Below are 23,368 nucleotides of genomic sequence, written 5' to 3' on the forward strand. Positions count from 1 at the left end.
GGTGACAACACAAGACCAAGAAATTATTATTGTTTTCCTATCAGAGAATGGCTCTATTGCATTGCTCAGAGGCCAACAGCTACTGTTTTTCATCATGCACCCTTGAACAGGACATCACTCCAAGGAACACAATTCACTTAATTGAAACACTTGTAAATTGGAACTGTGAAGAAAATAGAAGAACACTCTCCTCCTAAATGTCATTTCACCCACTGAAGGCCAGAACTATGAGTTTATCAAACTAAGAAAATCGATTCTCTCTCTCTCTCTCTCTCTATCACTCTGTGTGTGTGTGTGCGTGCGTGCGTGCGTGCGTGCGTGCGTGCGTGCGTGCGTGCGTGCGTGTGTGTGTGTGTGTGCGTGTGTGTGTGTCTCTCGACCACACACACACATTTCCACAGAAAAAGGTAGCCCACTTGCTCCCAAGTCAGAGCTCATGCCTGACACTGTTGGGCATTCTGGAAAATGGGTAATTCGAAACCATTAAATCATCATTGACAGAGCAAGTGAGAGGCAGATACACTCGAAAGGTTACAGGACACTGAAGGCACATTTTAGTCTTATCACACACGCCGGAGCTCTCCAGGCTAGCTGTACAATCAATCAACGGACTAAATTGCGGGAGAAACCTTCAGTTTGAGGTCACACAAGTTAGTTTATTACAATAAGATAATAAGATCACTTACTGTATATATTAACATTAGATAATGCCATATAATGCATTGCATTTGGGCGTTTCAGCTTTTTCTAGGACAAATGAGGATAAAAGTTCTATAAGTACAACATCACACACAATGAATGTAACACTGAAAGTTCATGGTGCCCCAAAGACAAATGTTCCCAACGGAAATTGATATAAACCAGGTAACATTGGATTTAGTTAATTAATGAACTACCTCTGGCCTTTGGAAATATTGTCAGGTAACTGATTTAGGTAGCGGGCTAGTTGGGCACGCTAACACTTGCAACTCAAGTTAGAAGAAATAAACAGATAGTTTAATCCTTAAACTTCTGCATGTATGGTATAGGTTTGTAAAGGCCTAAATAAGACACCACCCTCCAAAGTCTTTAGGTATCGAATGTAGATCTCACTACAGCCCAATGCACAAGGTTCTTCGCACATGTAAATCCGTTACCTGACAGGCCAGTGGTGCATATTTATGGATTTCTGAGCTATGATTAGAAAGTCTGGGATGTGGTTTAGCAAATGTTCAATTTCAATCAGGCCAGGTAAATGAACTTTGCCTGATGGGTTTTGGCCTTTGCTGTCATTCCCTGGCAGTTCCTCATGCATGGCTGCAGGGGGATTATCAATCAGAAATATATGAGAGAGACATATAGAAAGGGCATGGAAGGAAAAAAAAGTGGGGTTGAAGAGAGAGTAAAAGGGCGGCATGAATACTTAAGTACATGTGAGTGCACGTGTATAGGATGTTGTGCTGCACGTTTTTATTTGGCTGGGCATTTGTTTGTGTAGCGGTCCATGCGTTCAGACAAGAGTTGCGTGGCCCTGTGCATGTATACGCTAGTTAGTGAATCACCTGCAACCTGTGATGAAACGCCTGAAGGCAGAAGGTGGATGGTGTGACAGAGAAGGGAAGAGAAGAGGAGGGAAGGAGGATGGGAGAGGGTTATAAGGCTAGTCGGATCAGTGACAGGCAGAAGCAGCCCTCCCATAGAGAGAGGCCATTACAGGGGTGTGTGTGGGGGGGCCTGCCACCAAGCATATTGGCAATCTGTTAGCAAGGCCTCAAGCAGGAGCGGGGAATAACAGGTCCAGGGACAGGAGAAGAAGAAAAATCTACCCTCCTCGAAATTCCTGGCATTGAAGAGAGAGAGAGAGAGATAGAGAGAGATGTGGAGTGGGTGGTGATGAGGGGGTCAACAGTTGACAGGACTAGAGGAGGAGAGGGGAAAAGAGAGAGAGGGGCAGAATATATAGTGGCATTTTGTGAGTGTGGAGGCCAGTTGGGAATGTCCCAGCAACACCAGGATTGGCATTTGAATTTAGTGCAAAATACGAGTGAGGTCATAGAGGGGATTTTGCATCTAGAGAAGGGATTGTGAGCACATCAGAGCATGAAGATGACTTACAAAGATGGCCATTAGAATGGAAGAGGAATAACTCAAAAGGTGTGATGGTGTGTCTAGTGAAAAGCAAATACAGACAGAACAACAACTTAGATTTAATTTTCACTGGGTGTTATCTACCGTTACTGACCTGCTGTGACTGTTTATAAAGTGAGACGTTTACAGTACATTTGTAGCAACACTTTTTGGGTTTGTGAACTAGACAGAATTCAGTTTTTAGTATGAGGTACTGCCACAAAACCCATATGTCAGCAATTCATATTAAAAACATAAACAGGCAAAGTGGGGATTAATTCGAAGACTAACAGATCAGAAAAAATTATTAATAGACCAGTCTGGATTTTTCTTCAATCTTCATCTCTACATTGCTTCATAGAAATGCTCTTAATGACAATATTCTTATTGTGAATTTGGTAGAAATGTTGTCAGTTGTTTATAGAATAAAACAAAAATTTTCATTCTACTCAAACATAAACCTAGAAATAGTAATACGAGAGACACTGAACATTTGGAGTGGTCTCTTAATTTTTTCCAGAGCTGTATAATCTAAAAAGTATGAAAAAACCATATCAAAAGTACTTGACATTAAGGGTGTGCCGAAATATCGTGGCACGAAATCTCACGATAGTAAAACACCTCGCTATGTCTCGTAGAGGTTAAAATTGTCTTACAGAGGCTGTGTGCATATTTTTTTTTTACAATATATGGACTTTTCAAAACATTGTAACGCTCTGCACTCCGCTCAAATCAGCGTTGAGAATGACGGACGTGTGTTAGTTGTTTTGGGTGTCCGTGTCTGTGGTCAATGGAGGAGAGAGAGGTTAGCTAGCCCCGGTACTCAACCACGTGTGTTAAATCCACATTAGGCTATCGTCAAAGCCCTATCTAATACTGTGCATTTTTTCAAACTTTCTATGTTTTATTATTTTATAGTTTTGCCTCCAAGGCCTTTAAGAGCGGTGCAGTTTGGCTCATTGGAAGGCCAAGGCATCGCCCAGTACTAAACAGTTATTTTATGAGTGCTGAGATCTGGATCCTCTGCTCGGTTTGGATGATGTACGACTGAGTGTGTCAGTGAGAACAGTGCGTCACTGTAAGAGGAGTAAGTAGAACCAGTAGACGGAAAATGGGGGCTGAATACTAAAATATCAGCTGAGGTTTATTTGCATTTGACATATCTAAACATGGCAATAAAATATGTCTGCCCTGTCACCATATGTATTTATGGTGCTGGGAAAAGTAGCAATAAGAAGACTGGGTTGGTAATATGATGAAATATAGACAGAGAGGGGAAATTGAAGGAATAGCCAGTCAGGAGAAGCAGGGATAACATCTCTCATAACCATTCAAAACAGGCACATTATTTCTTTCCATTTCCACACTGTTTGATATACAATCAGATAGTGCGCTGCTTTGTGCAGCCTTTCATGTCATTGTTTTCAGTGACTGTAGCAATTCCACTTTTCTAGACAAAATGAATGATGTCCAAGGGGGAGATGAAAGTCGTCGATCATCAGTTGAGGTGACAGGCAACCATGAATTACCCACGCTTACTGCAGGTAATGTCATATTAACCACAACATCTTTGCTGAACCTCCTCCTTAGAGCCCATACTAGAGGCCAGGTCGGGCCTCATGAGCCACATGAGAAACCAAGGTTTCCCAGAGAATTATTGATTCTGTCACACAACCCAATTTTTCACAGACCTTGCTCCATGGTGAAGGAAGAAAAAAAAGAAACGGTACCCCATACGGCCAACAAGGAGTCATTTTTCTCTCTAACGGATGAGGAGAGAGCATATTTCCATTTCAAATGGGCTTGGAGTTATTAGTGTGGTTGGTGGGTATTTTGTCACTGTCATAAGCCCAGTGAGAATTAATTGTTGAGATGGTGCCCCAGGAGCCACCTTGTGGGGTGCAAATGACAATTTCTTTACCTAAGGACCTTAATCAAAAGCAACGAGGTAGAGCACACCTACCAAGTGTGTTTAAGCAGTGCCAACAGGTAAGGCTTACACCAATTTAGAAAGTCAGCAGGGTTAGCTGCAAAAACAGGATAAAAGAAAGTCTGAGCAATTAATGGTTAACCTTGGGCAAACACCAAAAGTTGGGGCTTTATATTTCAGGTACATTAAGAATCACAGACATGCAGAAATGTTCAACACTTTGTAGAACAATACAATGTTTTACACATATATACACACACACACACAGCTTACTCAAAAACAACAGATTTCTACCTAAGAACATGTTGTATTGCCATTCCATTCACAGCAAGTCCCTTGGAATTTAATCATGTGCCTAATTAACAATTGTAAACACTTAATTGCCAATATTGGTTCAGTGCCTGTGCGTGAATGACTTTCACACATGATGAATAGTTGTGTGAAATACGATAGGTTGGGTGAAGTGGAATAAGAAAAAATTATTTGATGCCCGTGAATTCCATCCAATTAGCCTCCTCAAGGCTTTTTTCATTTTTACAGCAGGGGAGAAATACCATGATACAAGGCCTCAGGAAGAAAACCGCAGTGACTAAAAGCAGTCGGACAACCCCTGGGGTAATGTGGAATGTAATTTGCTTCTCCAGAAGGATTTTTTTAAGATATAGAATGCACTGATTAACTACAGGGATTTGTAAGGATCACAAAAAGAGAGATTCTATATACGTATGTGTACTTATTTGTCTACTATAATTTTGTTTCCAATTAAGAACCACTCTTTTTATTGAGGTATAGGATTCAAACTCACCTCTTATTTCAGTAATTGTTTCTTCAGTGAATGTTCCCACTCAGTGATACAAATTGACCCTTTGTAATACTCTATACACCTTCCTTTTTCTTATTCCCTCTCTTTGGCGCTCCTACCTTTCCTTCCCTTCTCCCTCTATCACTGGCCTTGTCTGGACGGGTAAATAATTGATGTCGCTCTTCTCGCGTTGTGAGAAATTTATGAATAGAGGAAGCAGGGATGGTTGTATATTTCTCCCTGACTTCCCAGTAGCCCTTCTCGGACTTATCTGTGTACACGCACCAAGGTCAAAATAAGTGTATATTTTATAAAGATGGATCACTTTAGCAAAAGTCTCATGTTCAGACCTGGCCAGCACTCTTCCATGCCCAGATGCTTACTGGCCTTACCCCGGCCCCAGGACACCCATTTCTCACTGTGCATACTTATGATTTTGTGTGTGTGTGTGCAGATACAACTTTGCCTACAAAAATAAGCAACACCAACACCTGATTTATGCTCTAAGCTTACCAAATCAACATCTCTTACCCATGTCCTAAAAGGGCAAATCAATATAAATACGCATGTAAATAAAGCATCCATTTGACCAACAGAATTGGACATCCTAACAAACTGCGTTTTCACTATGACTATGAAATCAGCACCAACTATGAAATAGTGTATACTGTGCAGTTGTACAGTCATGATGAGCTTAACGTTTCATCCAATTATTGTGCCGTACAGTGGAATATGACACCTAATAACTTCCAAAATACATTTCATGGTCTTCTATCACACTTAGAAACAGACAGAGAATTATAAGTACTCCTTACGATCTGCTAACATCTACCATGTCATGGGTTTTTTTTTGGGCAAGCTGTAACAAAGCAAAGTCAACTCCAGCACAGAGTGAAAAGTCTACAGAGCAAATATCCCCACCGAGACTCAAAATAGAGAGACGCCAAGCCACTGTTAATCCCGGATGCTTCATGGATCATTTATGTTGTTCAGAAATAGAAATTTAGAGTGTGAAATGTACTTTTCTAGTTGCTGTATTTGAAGAGCTGAGAATAGGTGGACTTATGAACAGAAGCCGGAAAGAGGCTCTCAAATAAATTACACCAGCATCATTTCGCTGGGTTTAATGAGTTCAACAGTGCACCGTGGCTCGTTTTTCCTCTTAGTGACTCCTGATAGCCTGCCAGGACTTCCTGAAAGCACCCTCAAAGACCCCTTGTTCTTTTTGGTTTTTACACTTTTTTGTCAATTAAATAAAACATGGAAGAACAAACTTTGCTAACAGTGAGTCTTTGAAGTTAGCTGCTATTATCACATGCAACATAGGCTTCTTTCACAGCCAGTCCACTGACGTAGTGACAGTGGGACGTATGAAGAGACAAGATATGTAGGTCTATGAATTAACACATTTTGAACTTTTTATAGAGTGAATTTCAATAGTTACTTTGGTCAATTGAGCGATTCCAGACCTTCTGTACAAATAAAATGAAGTACAATGGTATATGATTTCAATGAGGTGTGATACCTTCAGGTTGCTTGTTGCCATCACTCTAAAACCCAAATGTATCAAATTTACAATGATACATGATGAACAGAGAAAACCAAACATTCTCTCATTTGAGAGGCTGAAACAAATGACTGTTTGGACCTTTTTATTGAAAATAATTTAGATGAATAATTGATTGATGACCACAGTGGGCTATTAACCTTTCTCTCATCAAGCTATCAATTAAGCAATTGATCTTTTCTGCACTACTATACACTAAAGTCCAGTGTCAGCTGACACCAACTGAAATAAAATTCAGATTATGTACATAACATTAGAGACAAAGAGGGAAGGAAAAAATCCTCTCATTCCCCATACTTTCTTTTATCCTGCTTAAAGGCCTACTTCACCGGTTTGAATATGAAGGTGTATTGAATTCTGAGATCCTATGTAGTATAAATGTGCAATTTTTTTTTAAATCGGTTCATCCTAGCCTGAGAAAAGGCAGAAAGAGTGTTTTTTTAACCCTATATTTCTCTTTCTCGTGATATCACAGAAAGAGAAATATAGGGTTAAAAAAAACTTACTTTGTAAATATTACTGTGATGTCACAGTAAAAGACATCACAGTAATATTTACAAAGTAAGTTTTTTTTAACCCTATATTTCTCTTTCTGTGATGTCACAAGAAAGAGAAATATAGGGTTAAAAAAACACTCTTTTTGCCTTTTCTCAGGCTAGGATGAACCGATTTAATTTTTTTTTGCACATTTATACTACATAGGATCTCAGAATTCAATACACCTTCATATTCAAACCGGTGAAGTAGGCCTTTAAGATTAAAATGAACACACTCATCAGCAACTAATTTCATTTGACTTGCTATTTGAAGAAGAAAAAAAAGTTTCATCGTTTCACATCACAAAACAGTATTAGATTACTTTGCTGTCGGACAGGAATTAATTAGAGAAAGAGCGTCTCCGCGAGCCCTCAACGTGTTCTTCACCCTCGTCCTTCCTCTCTTGTCATCCACAACTAATTCACCTGGCAGCCAAGTGTCAGGGGCCCTAAATTGTATATTGGTTAATGAAGCATGTAACTTGCATTGTTTCCTGCCCCCACTACTTCCTGCCCGGGATGGCATGTGCTGCTCTCCTGTGCTCTTCACTCCACACAGCATCAAGGGCAGGAGCACTGGGAGGCAGCTTAGTGCTCTCTCTGCCTGTCTCAAACATTCTTTTCAAGCTCTGCCAAAATAATCCCATGGGTACTGTATGCAACATTGCTCACCGGCCAAACACAGTTTATGGAGGGCACATTCACACCAACACATTTTCTGTGAGCTGTGGCGGTAATACCTCTTAATATAGTTATAGCACCAACACGTGCAACGGTAATTAATAAGCTCAATACCTGAATCTAAAATATGGTGCCAAAATGTGTTGCCTCACCCAGAGAACACAACAGTTGGTGAAATTGAGGTATAAGGCCTCATACTCATTTCTGTACCTAATATAATATATATATATATCGTTAGCACATTAATCTTTGAAATCATACAAATATATCAAATAATCAGCATTTAGTAACATGATTTAACATGTACATTCAGCCTACCACCCTTCTATAGCCAATGATTATGTAACTAATTCAGCTTTAAATCTTGAGACTGCTACTAAGTTTTCTTAAGTCTTGTTAACAGTGACCCCAATACTACATACACACAAACTGTATAATCAATCAAAAGTATAAATGAAACGGTAAAAACACTATAAAACTTATAAATACAAACCAAACAGAAAATAAATGCAACCATGAATAAATGCAATGAACACGGCAACAAACAATGAATGAATGAGTGATGAACAGAGTATACAGATTAGACAGTGGATAATTCCAAAGATGAATTAACTTGTGGAAAAACACTGGAGAGGGACCAGAGGCGGGTAGCTTTCACATTAAATGGTGATTACAAGAAACAATGTGAATTGTATATTATTGTCCAGCTTCATCAAGCCACATCTTAAATGTGTCCAGCCAGCTCAGTATTCCTCAAGTATTGATTGTCATTCAGAGCTCAAACAGTTTTTGACAAATATTTTAAAGTAAAGATACAGTACAGAACTATTTGATGAACAACATATATTAAGCATATAAGTCAATGCCCATTGGCTAAAAAATCATTGCATTCTAAAGTTATGTTCTGTTGGCATTTAATTCAGTTCCACCGTCAGCAACCCGTCTCATAACTCAAGCATTATCATTATTCCAGTTTATATCCCACTGCTATCACACTTATTGCGCTATTCGGCCCATTGTTTCCACTATCCATGTAAAAACAAAACATGCTTTATAGTGTCCATAAAATTGTCTAATTTGTATAACAGTTCTGCATCAAAGCACAACACATGGTCAGGAAGAAGGGTAGGCTAATTGTTGTTTGATTCTTGGGGTTCTTTCTGAATGCGTCTGTGTGCTTAGTGCTAGCTGTACAGACGTGTATTGTAAGGTGTGACGTTGTCGGCTCATGTAGCTATTTTCCCCAAAGCATGACCCACTGGTCACTTCGTAGAGCTGAAAGTGAAAATTCAATTAGTGTTTTTATGTTTTATTTCCAACATTAGAAGTCAAAGTCAGACCAAGTCATTTCAATTAAACTCTGGCTTATTGAACTATAACTGCATTCTATTAACTTTATCTTAATTAGTTCTGAGCGTCCGCTTTAACCTTGGGGGTGTCAATGCAGTCCCATGGCCATTAGGTGTTAAAGGAATAGGTTTACAAGAAATCCCTGTTTCAATGTGTTTATATTATCTTTAAGAGCAATGGAGTATTCAAAAGTAATTACTACTTTTTTTTGACGCAGGTCCCTGTAGGGGAATATTGGCCAGTGTATGGACTTCTTTGTTCATGCCTGGGCTGGGTTACAGTATGTGCAGATAAATGGTTTGAAGGTCAAGAGCTAAGCAGTTACAGTTGAGCTTAGGTGAAATACACAAACTGCATGGAGTTTATTGATCTCAAGGCAGCAGACATCAGCAGTGGAGCACCCTTTGCTCTGCTAATGAACAGGCCGTGAACTTGTGACCTTTTGCTGTGTCAGGCTTTCTAGGTTTGGTGAATCTTTCAGGGACAGAAATTATGCTGTGCTAGCAATTTCAGCATTCTATTACACTATTTTGTATTTCATGACTTTTGCTATCCTTAAAACACAATAGCGTGTCATTTTAGACCACAATCAAGAGATCTTTAAATCAAGATTATTCAGCTGTTTTGCACTTTGAAATAGAAAGATATTCTAAATTAATTCAAATTTAAAAAATCATTCAACCAAAAAATTAAATTCTGAAGGTGCGAACACTGCACTCGCTGCAGCCGGTGGTTGCCGCGAGAAACACGAGTGCTGCACTGCTTGATCATATTTGGTCATATTCGCTGCTGCCGATGACTCATCGAAACTGCCCGCCCATTAACAACGTTTCTTCTTCTGAAAGCCTGCTTTACTCTGCTGGTGCTAACCGGTGTTGAGCGGGACAGTCTGCTGTGCTGATGGTGCTTTACCAAAATGCTAACTGGTGCTAACTTGGTTCATATAAAGCAAAACTGATAGCTGTACACAGGCAACAGACCAATATTCACAGAACTGACCAGGGAGCCCGACCTCCTCGCTCACCCTGAGCCTTGCTTGCTTCTTTTTGTTCCGGTCCTTGTGCAGGACGCTGGTGACCAGCGGCTGGTGGTGTCATAGAGCACCGGGATTCTGAAAACGGTGACTATTATTTTTCTTCCATTTTATTTTCCTCTGTCTGTCGTCCCAAAGTGAGTGACATCGGGAGGAGCTCAACGCCGATTGGCTATCGCGGCGCAGCGACAGCTTTTGTGTTGAGTCAACGCGCTTGTACATTGACTTTGTATGAAATCTTGCAGCGCGTCAGAGTGCAGTGTGTTCACACCTTGAGTTTGTCAAATATATATTGAAAGATTTATAACAAATAAAAATAAATCTTAACTTAAATGTGTTTTTTTTACCTACACTCAACAAAAATATAAACGCAACACTTTTGTTTTTGCTCCCATTTTTCATGAGATGGACTTAAAGATCTAAAATTCATTCCAGATACACAATATTACCATTTCTCTCAAACATTGTTCACAAATCTGTCTAAATGTGTGATAGTGAGCACTTCTGCTTTGCTGAGATAATCCATCCCACCTCACAGGTGTGCCACATCAAGATGCTGATCTGACATCATGATTAGTGCACAGGTGTGCCTTAGACTGTCCACAATAAAAGGCCACTCTGAAATGTGCATTTTTTTGCTTTATTGGGGGTCTGGGGACTCAGAACCAGTCAGTATCTGGTGTGACCACCATTTGCCTCATGCAGTGCAACACATCTTCTTCGCATAGTTTATCAGATTGTCAATTGTGGCCTGTGGAATGTTGGTCCACTCCTCTTCAATGGCTGTGCGAAGTTGCTGGATATTAGTGGGAAGTGGTGCACGCTGTCGTATACGCCGGTCAAGCACATCCCAAACATGCTCAATGGGTGACATGTCCGGTGAGTATGCTGGCCATGCAAGAACTGGGACATTTTCAGCTTCCAAGAATTGTGTACAGATCCTTGCAACATGGGGCCGTGCATTATCTTGCTGAAACGTGAGGTGATGTTCATGGATGTATGGCACAACAATGGGCCTCAGGATCTCATCACGGTATCTCTGTGCATTCAAAATGCCATCAATAAAATGCACCTGTGTTCTTCGTCCATAACAGATGCCTGCCCATACCATAACCCCACCACCACCATGGGCCACTCGATCCACAACATTGACATCAGCAAAGCGCTCACCCACACAACGCCACACACGCTGTCTGCCATCTCCCCTGAACAATGTAAACCGAGATTCATCCGTGAAGAGAACACCTCTCCAACGTGCCAGACGCCATCGAATGTGAGCATTTGCCCACTCGTCTGTTACGGCGACGAGCTGGAGTCAGGTCAAGACCCCGATGAGGACGACGAGCATGCAGTTGAGCTTCCCTGAGACGGTTTCTGACAGTTTGTGCAGAAATTGTTTGGTTATGCAAACCAATTGTTTCAGCAGCTGTCTCAGTGGCTGGTCTCAGACGATCTTGGAGGTGAACCTGCTGGATGTGGAGGTCCTGGGCTGGTGTGGTTACACGTGGTCTGCGGTTGTGAGGCCGGTTGGATGTACTGCCATATTCTCTGAAACGCCTTTGGAGACGGCTTATGGTGGAGAAATTAACATTCAATGCACGAGCAACAGATCTGGTTGACATTCCTGCTGTCAGCATGCCAATTGCACGCTCCCTCAATGCTTGTGGCATCTGTGGCATTTTGCTGTGAGACAAAACTGCACATTTCAGGGTGGCCTTTTATTGTGGACAGTCTAAGGCACACCTGTGCACTAATCATGATGTCAGATCAGCATCTTGATGTGGCACACCTGTGAGGTGGGATGGATTATCTCAGCAAAGCAGAAGTGCTCACTATCACACATTTAGACAGATTTGTGAACAATGTTTGAGAGAAATGGTAATATTGTGTATCTGGAATGAATTTTAGATCTTTAAGTCCATCTCATGAAAAATGGGAGCAAAAACAAAAGTGTTTTGCGTTTATATTTTTGTTGAGTGTATATGGATGATGGACTCCATACTCCAATTTCCTGAATTTTGATTACTCTTTTAGGGAAGTTTGTGTCATCAATTATTCATCCCCCCAACCTCCTTTATCTTTCTCTCTCTGTCTTTTTCTCCATACCTCTCATGCGTGAATATCCTTCTGACTGAGTAAGCGCGCTGTCATTCATAACACACTGCAGTCTGGGCAGAGATAAATAAATAAACCAGACACACATATGCCTCATTTCATATGCCATTTCCATTTTCTCATCCATCCCTTTCCTGCCTCTTTGGTGGACTATCATTCAATTAAACACCATTATCTGCTGGTATGCCTGGGGAATTTTGCAAACCTAAGCTGCCCCATATGGCTCAACCTTTAATCTAAATCAAAAAGGTAATTAATCAACAGGAATCAGTATTATGGAAAACAAAGCAGAGGAGAGTGGACTTCATAACATTTTCTTTAATTGAGCAAATTACTTCAAGGGAATGTGAGGTAAATTGCAATTTACAAAAAAACAGTATTGATGTAGTGGAAAGGCTTATAAAACATCACTGAGAGGTATGAAGAACAGGTTTAAGCCTGCAGTGTTTTGACGAGGCTTTCATTTAAAACGGATCAGATGACATGTTTGCTCATCAGTTTTTTATCCTACCTGGCTTTGTCTCATCTTGAACGTGTATCACATACCAATGGCGAAAAAAATGTGCTTATTGTGGCCTGTTTTCTAAACCTGTATTAATCAATGGAAGATATACTACAGTATGAAGAAAGCATGTCCCTTCTGTCATGCTCAAAGTATTGGATCTGAGGTTATAATGCTGTTTTGAATCTACAGTAGTTTCCTACACCCCAATCACATGTTAAAGCTTTCGAAAGCAGTTCAGCTCATTTATTTATCCGTTCCGAAAACCGCGTTGGAATTGGACCTCCTCATGCTTTGCACAACACAATTGTTAATTTGTGTGACAAACACAATTAATAGGTAGGTATAATGTTATACTGTTTTTTTTTTCAATTTCGAGTCTGAACAGAAAAGTCAATGTTATCCTCTTAATATTAGCTGTCATATTGATGCCAGAGCCCACAAGGTACACATTTGAATTTGAATGCATAAAAACAGGCATCTTGCACACTTATGGCAAGAGTTCTTGAGAGTTGGGGCGACTGTGGCTCAGTTGGTAGAGCGGGTCGGCCGATGATCAAAGGGTTGGAGGTTCGATCCCCGCCCTGCCACCTGTGTCATAGTTGTTGTGTCCTTGGGCAAGACACTTCACCCACCTTGCCTCGTGTGAATGTCGATAGTTAGCCTGCTATCGGTGTATGAATGGTAACGTGTAAATGGGAACAGGTCTCCCTTGCAAAAGAGTCTTCGGACTCAATGGGATATACCTGTATAAATAAAGGTTAAAAAAAAAAAAAAAAAGTTCTGGTCAGTCTGCTCAACAGATGTTTTGATGAATCAGGAATTTACCTTGCTGTGAATAATCCAACAGACCAGAAGGATTCAAACAATACGGTTAGTCTACCAAAGGATATTTGTCTGCAGTTTTTTATTGGAATGATATCAGAATGAGTTTGATATCCTCTTGTGGTGGGCAAGTAAGAGAAGTGGTCAGTCACTGCGACCGTGGGATGAAAGCTCAAAGTAGCTAACTTATGCGCACAAATGAGAGAAAGATGTAGAGCCAACCTTTGGTTATATCATATTCAACCTCATTTTAAAAAGGTACAACATCACATATTAATTAGTGATTTTATTATGAAAGGTTAGCTGACATTCTTCCTGACACCTCGATTAAACTTGAAGGAAGGGGGATTAACAATTTAACTTGCTCTTGTGACACACAAAAGGTCATGGACACTGCACCATTCATTTGCTATCAATAGAGCTGCCTCCATCAATCAATTAATGTTCCTTTTGAAGTTAAACTTTGGGTTCACTTTCAGAAACTGTCATAAAGTAGAATAACTGGCATCTCATCACCTTGTCCTCAGTCATGCTTATTTTAAAGCAGGTCCAACTGAACATGAGGACATTTATCCAGATTATCTTGTAACGTGACAATCACACCCATAGTTTTTTTCGACATTATTTATTATTTCTGTGACATTATCGTGCCTTTCCTAATGAATAAAGCATTGTGTTTTTGATCGAGAAATTTAGGTGTTCAAATCCACATAACTTCTCTAATTTAACTGTGAAAGGGTGTTTCTTTGCTCTTACTTGCAAAACACAATCTGTAATGTTTTTTACCTATGACTTTCAACAACAACTCCTCTCCTTTTTTCTTCATATGTTTACCACACTCTCCCTTCCTTTAACATGGCATTGCCTTTTATGGCATCACCCATTGCTGCAAGCCAAGTTTGAATTAATGATTGAATGCCCCACAGGAAAAATGTTGATTGACTGAGAAGTGCACCAAAATATATCAAAATGCAACCCAGCTTCATAAAAATAATTACAGATTTAAGGAAAGAGACAGAATCCCAAATTTGTCAGCCAATGTGGACTGTTTTTTATAGTTTATTAACATTAAGACGTTGAATTATTTTTTTGCTTGAGTTGCGAGTTGCTCAAACAAGAATAGAGCTTCTGGGGGATTCTTTTTATCAATAAAAAAAAATAAAATACGAAGGAGAGCGCCGGAGGATAGAAACCCAACACAATACAGAACAAAGTAGAAAACATAATGAGGCAATTAGTGAACAATCCCAGATGAATATCACTCATCTGTAGACATTCTCGCATTTTATTGTCATATGGAATACAGAATGTTGGCTGTGTTCATTACTTCAACTAAAATGAATATAATTCATCCACTATAGGAACTTGAATATCACCAACTTTTATGGCCAATGGTTTTACATTTCACTCAGGACTCAAGTATTAGACTGTTAGGCCTAACAACTCACACCGATATGCCCCTCTAATGTTGCTAAAAATGTTATAACTGAAAATGTTGAAGTTGGCTATTTTTTATGTTTAAAATTCATGGAAAATGTTAAACAAATAAACCAAAACCTTGCCAGTTACTTATTTCAAAATATGTTCAGTTTGACACTGCCAACACATTCTTCTCCTCCCTCTCTGCAGATAGAACCATGGTTAAACCAACAGCACTTTCACTTATCAACATCATCATTGAAAAATGAACTTAGTTTGACTGTTTTTATCATCAAACAGTGCGTCACGGGCGTGTGTTTATGAGATTTAACAGTCTGAGGCATTCATTTCAAGTCATGTGAGATAATTACCGTTTTATCTTTCCCTATACCTACGCCCCAGAATTCTTGTATCTCCACACCCTGCACTATGAAAGGAGAAAGGTGTTATCATGCACACAGAGGATTTCAGGCCTTTACAGTTATCAATTTGACTGCACAAAGTGTTTTGGGGAGCTGCTCGTCTGATCCTATTTAAATTGCTAAGTGGGTTTTTCAGTCTGTAGGGTAGACGGATTCCAGTTACTGTCTTCATCCATTTGCTCGCATAAAAAGGTTGGAAATAAGTAGAAAACAAATACATATTTATCACATTGCCAAGGTTAAGCTCTGAAACGCATAACTCTGACGTCCAAAAAGTTTTGAGAGTATTTTTAACTTTACATGGAATACCTTTGCATTGTTTTAAGTTTTGTTTTCGGTGATATATGGCATAAGGAAAAATGCAGGTTTCTTCGCAACAGGTCATTAGCTTGCAGTGTACAGGTGATTAGTCCATAACAATGTATTGTGCAAAGTTGAGGAATGACAAACACACTGCCAATGAGAAAGAAAAACACAATGGAAAGAAATGACTCAGCGAGTCAAAGAGAGAAATGTGGGCTCAGTCTAAGAGTGAATAAATGGGTTGGTAGATTTGACATGTGATGACAGGGCAGGAAAAAGAAACAACATGGTAATGAAAAGTGGTAAGAGTTTAGCAGGAGAGTGACAGGGAGCTGTGTGGATTTCAAGCATTTGCACCAGGCTCAGCCTTGGTTAAGAAACTAATACTTTAATTCAGCACCCACAGGCCAGTTTTACACTCCCTTCTCACATATTCATCTCTGACATACAGAAAACCCTTAAGGTAAGAAAGAAAAAAAGACTGAGAGATAGCGAGAGAGAGAGAGGTGTTATGCTCATGAGCCCAGTTTTATTTTAGCTCTCATGAGGCAAAGCAGAATTTGTCATATGGAGGAGCTGCATTTTTGACAGCTTCCAGAAAGCTGTGGAGTTGGATTTTACATTCCTGCATTCAATCCCTTTTTTGCCCTGCCGTTGTCTGTTTGTGATGTCTGTTTTCCTTTGAGACAACAGAATAGGTCAACATGAAGTGACTACTTATCTGTAAATCACATCGCAAGATTCCTCGGAAATTCCTTTTTTTTCTCATTCAAGTTGGCATAAAACCATTTCCACATATAAGCAATACAGGGGAGAGATACAAAGATAACAATGTGGTTGGATTTATCTTTCTAAATGTTTTAATTTTGTCATATTTAAGCTTAAACATGGTGTCACAAAAATCCTGAACCAGTTATAATGTTGCAAGAAATTGTCCTAGACTACTTACATTTTCAACACTGTCTTTCACTCTCTGTTTTTCTTTCTTTATTCTTTTCTCCAACCAAAATATTATCTGATCCCTTATAAAAGCCAAAGTAGTCACATAACAGCTTGTGTTTATGAACATTTGTGGTATGCAACAGCTTTATAGTCCCACTGAGGTCATAATTCACCAAACTTGCACTTCAAGAGGCAGTTGACACATTTTTACAAACTCCGCTGCTTCAACTACAGCTGTCTTCTTAGGAATATGATAATAAATGGTGAGTTTGGTGAGATTAACTTCTCCCTGCTACATTCACGAACTCAAGGAAGGAGACATTTCTGGTAACAGATCCTGGGCGTCTTGTGTCCTGCCAACTCTTTATACATCTCGCAATGTAGTCTCTGACTTTTTCCTTCTGTAATGTAGCACTCACCAACACAGGCAGGCACACAAATCATATATTCCCTCAGTCCACCAAACAACCCTACCCCACATACATCAAATACTAAACCAGACATTGGGCTCTCAGAGGAAGCTCTATGGATTTGTGCTATATAAATGCAAATGGTGCAGGACACACAGCTTCTCCACTTGATCCTGAGAGGAATGGAAAAGTAAGAAAAACTGCACTCATTTTTGATGCAAATTTATCTAAGCTTTTTAGTTCTGCTACAACACATCCATCTTTCGTGTTTGCGTCTGTGCATGTCCACCGCTTCTGGTACCGGAACATTAGCAATGCAAAGAGGGACAGCCGATAAACTTGCAAGTCAATACAGCAGTCAGGCACTAACATAATGACACTGAGTGTCTTTTCTGAAAGGTCAATCCAAGATGGATCTGCTGCTGGATGATTAAAGAATCAAGAAGCATGACAACAAAACTCCAAAACATGACTATTGGCTTGAACATTTTATCATGTCATGGAGGTAGCCTTAAATATCTACCCTAAAGAAGGAGGATCATCAAATTGTATTTTAATCTTTAAAAGGTTACATTTGGAAACAAACTACACGTGGAGTAACTTATTTAATTAGAATAAACAGTTCACATGTACCTGCAACATATCACAAGATAACATACGTATTTTTAAATGTTGTGGAGAGTGTGATGTGCAACATAGTTATAAATAGACTGTATTTCCTATCTAATCATATTGTCATGACTCACGGCACGGCAGCCTCTCCTTCTCCTCTGTGTGTGTTGTATGTTTTCCCTTGTCTGTCTGTCCCTCTTGTTCTCCCATTTGTCTGTCTGTCCCTCTTGTTCTCCCATTTGTCTGTCTCCCAGTTGGCATGTGGGCGTGGCGGCACTCCTGGGGAGACTGCTCCAGGTGAGGATCGTTGGCTAATTAGACCCTCTCTACTTAAGCCCTTTGGACTCCAGTCATCCGACGCCAGAGTGTACTTCATTCCCGAGCGGTATGATTCCCGAGCTCAAGATTATTTCTTTGTTTGTTTGTTGTTTTTGTTCCATGTCTCCAGTAAGTTGTTAGAAAAATATTTCTTGTTTTTTTAACCAGAGTTGAAGAAGGAAAAACAAGTTGAAGATTTATTTCAAAGCTTAAAGGTTTATTATCTAAATTGAGTGAGCAGAAACATGTAGGCCTACATGGAGCTTACTGGTTCTCAAAAAGCGTCCCTAGAAAGGCTGAAGATAAAATGGTGGGACATAGTGTTATATGGAAACAAATACATAATTTCTGATTGGTTGACTATGTGTTAGAGGCTGGCCGTAGATGTTAAGCTTGGCTTCCCGATGACGTCTTCTTCTTGCTGGTCTTCATAAGATACATTTCATGGTTTACAATACCCTGCTCATAAGAGAGGTGAAGGGAGGGTGCGGGGTCGTTGCTAGGCCGGTTGTCATGTGCAGGCACATCCCACACAAATAGTTCTCCCCTGACCTTGGGCAAAGTATCTACTGAAACTGCCTGCCTCTGTATATACAGTGTTGTTATGTGCACATACAAATGGTGAATGAATGTGAATTTAATAAACATGCAAAAGTGTATAAATTTAAAAAGCACAAGAATATAAAATTAAGATTTATTCTCACATAGTCGTTTACTCTGCTCTCTCTCTTTTCTCTTCCGCGCTAGTTGCCTCCGCCGTTCACCTTTCCTGCTCGCCTGCCTGCAGTTTTCCGGACACTCACCAGCCCATGCTCGCTACACCACTCAGCCATCCCGTGCACCTGCCTGTCCGTACGGATCCCCGGAATTAAATAAACATTGTTCAAACTGACTAACTGAGTTTCTGCATTGTGCTTTTGGGTCAAATCCCCGAGCTATCACAACACATATCTACCAAACAGTTCTTATTCGTTCTATATGAAGGTAAAAAATAAAATTATTTTATGTTGAAACACTTTAACAATGATAGCGATTACATCACACAGTAAACTGCCAGCATGTTAAAAAAATTGTATTTCTGAAACTGTGTCAGACAATTATCTAAAGGCCTACAAAGGGCTCAACGCTAGCTTTTTTTTCTCTAGGAACACATTTGGGTGGAACATTTAGAAGCACATTTTTATTGAATTTATTTGAATATAAATTAATAAATTATCTTAAGTCTTTGGTTGTTGATCCTTTATGCCTCGTTTCCACCGAGTAGAGCGGGTCGGATCGGAGCGGCTCAGAGCGGGACAGCTCACTTTTAAGAATCTCGGTGTTGTTTCCACCGCCGACCCTACCCTTACTGGTAGGGCGGGGTTTAGGCTGGACTGCGATAGCCGACGCCAGAATGTGGGTCAAACTATCGGGCTGTGGGAACAACTGTGGTCAAGCCAGCGGTCTCTTGTTTTTGCTTGGTCAAACCAGCCGCTTCTTTATTTATTCCCCCCGTGTTGTGAGCACAGAGACGGCTCGGTGCAACTGATAGAGACAGTGAGCGAACAGCACTGGCTGCGGCAGCTACGTGACATCGTAGCAGTGGGACACAGTGTAGCCAACTGATTCATTTAATGACGAGGAAAAACACCACACAATAAACAGTGCCGCGCTCACATTTTCGCCAAAACTCTCTTCACTCTAGCCGAGGTGACTACAAACGGCGGAGATGATTCAAACCAGCCGCTTCTTTATGTATTCCCCCCGTGTTGTTGTGAGCGTGTATTTTACTACTATCTATGGCGTAAACACACAGAGACCGCTCGGCGCAACTCATAGAGACAGTGAGCGAACAGTGCTGGCTGCAGCAGCTACGTGACTATGGGACACAGTGTAACCAACTGATTAATTTATTGACGAGGAAAAACACCACACAATAAACAGAGCTGTGCTCACATTTTCGCCAAAACACAAGACTCTCTTCACTCTTGCCGAGATCTACACATGGCGGAAATGATTCTTTCGACCAATCAAATGACGGCAGTGTGTAGCTCCGCCTTCTCATGCATTTTCGGCCCGCTTTCAGGCCGCTAGTACCCCTACGGAGGAGTACTGAGATCGGGAGCGGCTCAGAGCGGTTAGGTGCGCTTAAACCGTACCCTACCCAACTTTTGGCAAATGAAAAGCCAAACTACCCGGACCGAACCGCTCCGACCCGACCCGCTCTACTCGGTGGAAACGAGGCATTAGAGTCAGCAATGTGACAAAGTTTGGTGGCCATTTTTCCTGACAGTTGAATCGTGATTTATTTCAAATACATTCACAGAGGACCTCTGTATGTTTCTGTTTTATATGAATGTGATGGTATAGGCAGAATAGGAAATTATTTTCAAGTCTGAAATTGCAGGTTGGGGTTGGGCTCTGCGCTGAATATTGTAGATGGAAAGCTTTTAGTGGTGGGTGGCTCAACGTTTTGATAACAGTGTTTCCGATCAATTTTCCCAGATTATACTATTCTCCTTTCATATAGGTATATTTTTACCACTGCACTTTCTGGAAGCCAGATACAATGTTACCACTTACAAGTATAAATACATCCGGAATCAACAGCTATGAATTATGCAATGTGTCTTAACTTTAATTGGTTTAATTAGTCAGCAATCAAGGTTTGAATCACAATCTGTTCGAAGAGCAGCTCCGCACACAGTTGTCTCTTCACTTCCCTTTGTTTGGTGAAACTGATAGTAAGGTAAGATAGTAAGATAGTAAGGTATATGAACATGAACTTATTTCACTGCCAAGCTATTATATATAGAGAATATTATTATCAAAAGACTATCAAATACCACGTTGCAACACGTAGTTAAAACCAATCTTGAACTGCAATGATGTGACCCGCTCTTTACCAATCCGAGGAAGCCTATGGAGAAAATGAGGGCCTGGGGACCAATAAACCGCTCTTTACCAAGACCAAAAAAGAATGTAATGATCCGAGAGGAGAAATGGAAGGAACATTGGTATCTCCTGCTCTGTATGCTTGACGGAGCACCACGAATTAGATTTATTCCCATCAAGCCATTCGGTCCACTACTTAAAACAATCCCAGAAATCTTATATTTTACAAGTGATCTTGCCAACATATACCATAATCTCTATCAGCCAGGTTAGCCATGATGGATATTATTTGGCTAACTGCCCATGAATTTAACCCCACTAGCAATAATAATTCTACTGTATCAGGTTCACACTAGGGACATGTGCACTGGCAGATACTGTATCTCAGTTCAATTTAATCTTGATTATATACCTGACTGGAGTGGTAAAATAGGCCTCTAGCCAGAGGGGTGTGTTGTCAGGATGGAAATTAAGTCAATCACTTGAATTTATTTTTCAAGTCAGATATAGTGACAACATTTCTTTTTAAAACAAAATATGTATTGTTTCTTGGATTGATTGTCTTTTAATTTTTTCGAGACAGCAAATCATGTATAGTATGCTACATGATTGCACTGCACTATTTTAATTACCAGGAGAAACATGGACACGTTAAGGATGATAGGAAAATATTTCCTGTGTTCTTTTAACCAGAGTTGAAGAAGGAAAAACAAGTAGAAGATTTATTTCAAAGCTTAAAGATTTATTATCTAAATTGAGTGAGCAGAAACATGTAGGCCTACATGGAGCTTACTGTTTATCAGAAAAGGGTCCCCAGTAAGACTGAAGACAAAATGGTGAGACAAAGTGTTATATGGAAACAAATACATTATTTCTGATTGGTTGACTATGTGTTAAGAGGCTGGCCGATGACGTCTTCTTCTTGCTGGTCTTCATAAGATACATTTCATGGCTTACACTACCCTACTAATAAGAGAGATGAAGGGAGGGTGCGGGTCGTTGCTAGGCCGGTTGTCATGTGCTGGCTCACCCCACACAAATATTTCTCCCTGAGAAATATTTGTCAAAGTATCTCCTGAAACTGCCTGCCTCTGTATATACAGTGTTGATATGTGCACTTACAAATGGTGAATGAATGTGAAGTTAATAAACATACAAAAGTGTGTTTTAAATTTAAAAAGCACAAGAGTATAAAATTAAGATTATTCTCACAAGGATAGCGGGGCAGAGTAAGCTCTGATTTATGGCAGTACTGTCGTATGGATGCCTTTATCACATTTATATTTTCCATAATGATCAGCAGATGGATGGGTTCGTTGACCTCAGCTACTATTAAAGGCTGTTGGAGTGTTTCAGTCTAAATTAAAACACAAATCTTGAGCAAAATCATTAAAACAGAAATATTTTCTAAACACAAAAACAAGTTATGACCTTCTCATGGATCCAGTGGCTGTGAGTTTCAAGAATTCAATTAAATTGTGTCTGTTGACCACACAAAGGGAATCACTTCAAATTGATTGCAATTTCTGGTTGTGCCTATCACAAACTTTGGGGATTCAGCATCACTCTGCTTGTGGTATGTCGCTGACTATAGTTGTCCTACCAGACCATCGAACTTCATTTAATTTGTACAAAGGGTCTGGAATCGCTTAAATGACAAACGTTAACTCACTTGAAGGCGGGTGTCCATTGAAGTTTAAAACTATTGGATCGCATAACGTTTGGTCGTGACGTATGCCATGCGCCAGCTTCTGACTATAACTGAAACTGAACGTCAATGTTCTCAGCCACGCCCTCTGTTCGCTGATTGGACCACCAAAAAATCTGCCGGAGAAAACCCACTAATATACAGCAGGTCCAGACTGACTACTGAAGGGAAATGACAATTGAGCGGAAGTATGTAGGCGGGCGGTGCCAGGCTAGTTGCTGACATGGTCCAACTGTAGAATTTAAACTGTAATAATGGAGGGACAGGGAGTATAGGCCTACAACAGCTTTTGAATTAAGTGATTGAAACTATGCTGTCTCAGTCCGGGAAGAAGTCATTCAGATGCTTATTTCTGTTTTATGATCATAAAGTGATTGCAAAAGTCTTTCATACTCAGTTTTCTTTCAAATGTCCTTCAAAGGGCCGCAGGAGATTGAATAAATAGTTCAAATATTATCAACACAGAAGCCTTGTTACAACCTGATGCACATCTGGCACTTCATAAATATCCCTTTGTTTGCAAAGCTGAATATATCTGACAAGACTGATTGACCTGTCAGTGAGTCGTCGGTTTACGCTTCTTCTGAATAGCAAACATGGAGCTTCATCGGAAATCACCAAATTATCCAAAAGCATGCATTTTCCGTTCGTCTGAACATTCAGAGGCATTATGTCTCAAACAAGAATGCTCTTATGAACCATTGACCTACATGAGTAGAAGCAACCTCAGTGTTATAATCAAGGCTCAATATACTGTATCATGCTGTCATGCCTGTTACACAGGTTCATCATTTTCGGCTTTTTCACTTCCTCTTGCATTCTAGTATACGTATCAAAATACTCAAACTCCTTGTTTGACTCTGTGCCTTGACAATGCCCCCATGGTCAAAAAGCTTGTATCGGCTTTTGTTTT

This window comes from Ammodytes marinus (genome assembly GCF_949987685.1).
Source record: "Ammodytes marinus genome assembly, chromosome: 2".
In the NCBI taxonomy this organism is placed as follows: domain Eukaryota; kingdom Metazoa; phylum Chordata; class Actinopteri; order Uranoscopiformes; family Ammodytidae; genus Ammodytes; species Ammodytes marinus.